Source organism: Capricornis sumatraensis, chromosome 5 (assembly GCF_032405125.1).
Source record: "Capricornis sumatraensis isolate serow.1 chromosome 5, serow.2, whole genome shotgun sequence".
NCBI lineage: Eukaryota > Metazoa > Chordata > Mammalia > Artiodactyla > Bovidae > Capricornis > Capricornis sumatraensis.
Window position 1 is genome coordinate 58,492,487 of NC_091073.1, and position 4,144 is coordinate 58,496,630.

Consider the following 4,144-nt stretch of genomic DNA (forward strand, 5'->3'; position numbering starts at 1 on the left):
AGTGAGGGCACGACACAGGATCCATGAGGTGGTGTCCACTTAAAAAGGATGAACTCAAAATGAGCCCTAAGCTTGAACCATCAAGGAGAAAACTGTATTTAATTACAGGGTTGAAGAGTATCTATGAGGAAAAAATGATGCATTAGTGAAGAAGTCCATCAAGTTTTGATTTGCAATCTGAGAGGAAAAGAGAAAATCCATTATAAAGGAATGAACAATAAGTTTCCATCATTACCGGAGACCTAGCAAGGACTTTCTCTCAGTGTCTGATGATGTCCCTCAAAGAGGCAGCCAACACAAAGCCTGTGTTGTAAGAGGAACCTCAGGAGTGGGAGAGAATTAGGTGTTGAAATACCAATACGACGCCCAAGCAGGAAAGGTTAAGAGCCCCAAGTACATCATTATAGTTTGTTATTTATTAAAAAATAAAAGGTAATAAAATAAACTGTACAGTGTACAGATTTTTATCTTATGATTTATGTTGTGATTTGTTTTAAAACTTAAGAAAGAACAGCCAGTGAAAATCCCTGAAATCCAACTATGGCATAGTGGAAACAGCACTAGATTGAAGCAAAAACCTAGTGTGACCTTCAATTTCCTTAACTATAATACTTCTTCTTCTTCTTTTTTTTAATTCATTCTCCACAGAGACTCTCAGACATTGACAATGCCAACTACATTTCAAGTTCTTTTGGTGTAGCGGGACATTTTTCAATCAGCAATAATTGTACCTCAGATAAACCTCACTGGTTACGATACAGCCACTGTGCAAAATTGAGCTTCACTAACTTCTGATTTTGCCAGACAGCTCATGGTTGTTCCTACTGAAACCCAGATGTCACACCTATAAAAAGGCAAACCAAGGTAAACCATTCAATATCATAGTAATCCAAGTCTATGCCCCAACCACTAATGCCAAAGAAGCTGAAGTTGAATGGTTCTATGATGACCTACAAGACCTCTAGAACTAACACAAAAAAAGATGTTCTTTTCATCACAGGGGACTGGAATCCAAAGGTAGGAAGTCAAGAGATACCTGGAGTAACAGGCAACTTTGGCCTTGGAGTACAAAATGAAGCAGGGCAAAGGCTAACAGAGTTTTGCCAAGAGAATACACTGGTCAGAGTAAACACCCTCTTCCAACAACACAAGAGACAACTCTACACAGAGACATCACTAGATGGTCAATGTCAAAATCAGATTGATTATATTTTTTGCATCCAAAGATGGAGAAGCTCTATACAGTCAGCAGAAACAAGACCAGCAGCTGACTGTGGCTCAGATTATGAATTCCTTATTGCCAAATTCAGATTTAAATTGAAGCAAGTAGGGAAAACCACTATACCTATCAAGTATGACCTAAATCAAATCCCTTACAATTATACAGTGGAAGTGAGAAACAGATTCAAGGGATTAGATCAGATAGACACAGTGCCCAGAGAACTATGGACCGAGCTTCGTGACACTGTACAGGAGACAGGGATCAACACCATCCCCAAAGAACAGAAATGCAAAAAGGCAAAATGGTTGTCTGAGGAGGCCTTACAAATAACTAAGAAAAAAGACATCCTGGACTGCAAAGTCAAGTGGACCTTAGGAAGCATCACTACCAACAAAGCTAGTGGAGGTGATGGAATTCCAGTTGAGCTATTCCAAGTCCTAAAAGATGATGCTGTGAAAGTGCTGCACTCAATTTGCCAGCCAGCTATTTTGGAAAACTCAGCAGTGGCCACAGGACTGGAAAAGGTCAGTTTTCATTCCAATCCCAAAGAAAGGCAATGCCAAAGAATGTTCAAATGACCCTACAATTGCACTCATCTCACATGCTAGCAAAGTAATGCTCAAAATTCTCTAAGCCAGGCTTCAACAGTACATGAACTGAAAACTTCCAGATGTTCAAGCTGGATTTAGAAAAGGCAGAGGAACCAGAGATCAAATTGTCAATATCCACTGGATCATAGAAAAAGCAAGAGAATTCGATAAAAACTTCTGCTTTATTGATTACACCAAAGCCTTTGACTGTGTGGATCACAATAAACTGTGGAAAATTCTGAAAGAGATGGGAATACCAGACCACCTGACCTGCCTCCTGAGAAATCTGTATGCAAGTCAAGAAGCAACAGTTAGAACTGGACATGGAACAATGGACTGGTTCCAAATTGGGAAAGGGTTATGTCAAGGCTGTATATTGTCACCCTGCTTATTTAATTTATATGCAGAGTACATCATGAGAAATGCTGGACTGGAAGAAGAACAAGCTGAAATCAAGATTGCTGGGAGAAACATCAATAACCTCAGATATGCAGATGACACAACCCTTATGGCAGAAAGTGAAGAGGAACTAAAGAGCAGCTTGATAAAAGTGAAAGAGGAGAGTGAAAAACCTGGCTTACAACTCAACATTCAAAAAACAAAGATCATTGCATCCAGTCCCATCATTCATGGCAAATACATGGGGAAACAATGGAAACAGTGAGAGACTTTATTTTGGGGGGCTCCAAAATCACTGCAGATGGAAACTGCTGCCGTGAAATTAAAAGATGCTTGCTCCTTGGAAGAAAAGCTATGACCAACCTAGATAGCATATTAAAAACAAAGACATTACCATGTGGACAAAGGTCCACCTAGTGTGAGAGTTGGACCATAAAGAAGGCTGAACACTGAAGAATTGATGCTTTTGAACTGTGGTGTTGGAGAAGACTCTTGAGAGTTCCTTGGACTGCAAAGAGATCAAATCAGTCAATCCAAAAGGAAATCAGTCCTGAATACTCATTTGAAGGACAGATGCTGAAGCTCAAATACTCTGACCACCTGATGCAAAGAACTGACTCATTGGAAAAGACCCTGATGCTGGAAAGATTGAAGGCAGGAGGAGAAGGGGATGACAGAGGATGAGAAGGTTGGATGGCATCACTGATGCGATGGAAAGGAGTGACAGCAAGCTATAGAAGTTAGTGATGGACAGGGAAGCCTGGTGTGCTGCAGTTTATGGGGTCACAAAGAGTTGGATGTGACTGAGCAACTGAACCAAACTGATTCAAAGGCTTAGAACAGAAACAGTATTTTCTTAACTGCTTTGGAATTTTGCAAGGAATCAGACATGACTGAGTGACTGAACTGAACTGAACTGAACTGAAAAAGGAGTTAAGAATACCTATTCAGAAAGTTTTTCTGAAGTTTGCACAAAATATTGCACATAAAAGCCTTTCATTATATGATCTGAAATACTCATTTCTTTATATTATCTAAAGGTCTTTTAATTATATTTTGAAGATGTACTTCAAGAAAATTGAAAATTATCCACAAGATAATTTATCTTTATGTGAATTCATAAATAGTTACATAGAAATCCATTGAAAGATATTATTGTTATAAAACTTACATTATTGGGGTTCCTAGAATATGAATAGGAAGCTAGTAAATATTTGATGTACTTCATTCTTTGCAACCTGAAAACAGTATTATTAAATACAGCTTTATTAAATTAAATAAAATTTTATTTTATTATTAATAATCATAATTAATAATATTAATTAACATCACTGTTTATTAATAATAAAAGTTTATTATTAAATTAAAGCATGGTTTCTTATTCTACCCATTTTATAGGTTATGAAGTTAAATAGATAAAGTGACAGAGCTCAGTTTAGAAATGTGAAGTCTAACAAAGGAGAACAGGGCTAAACTAAAAGACACTGCATAACAGAGAGGGGCGAAAGTGAAATACTTAAATATAGAAAATATCTATTATACAACACTATTAGACCCTTTAAAATTACTGGTATTTATTGATATCCAGAGTAGAAGTCTTTTACAAGAATATATTTGAAGGCCAATTAAAAATCTATGTTTGATATTAGTAGAAGTTTTCAGGTTATTTGTACAGCATCCTAGTCTTTAATGTTCAAAACCCAAGGAGTCCACACACGTCTCTAGATCTGACATCCCCTACCAAGAGGCCCAGGCTCTGCACCCAAGCCCTCCAATGGCTCATCTGAGCTTTAGGGTGACAGTAGAATCCACTGCACTTAGTTCCTAAAGTCCTATATATATATATTTTTTATACATTTTGGGAAAAAAAAATCTTCTCTTTTTTCATTTTAAAATAGAAAGTTTTTAAAAATTCCCAAGTAAAAATTCATCT

General features: G+C 37.2%; 1 non-coding gene across 1 annotated transcript; it reads right to left on the bottom strand.

The window, feature by feature from the left end:
• Positions 1-639: 639 nt before the first annotated feature.
• Positions 640-776, bottom strand: LOC138080504 (U4 spliceosomal RNA). The gene has a single exon (XR_011144965.1). It is a non-coding gene; the product is annotated as a U4 spliceosomal RNA (small nuclear RNA).
• Positions 777-4,144: the final 3,368 nt, after the last annotated feature.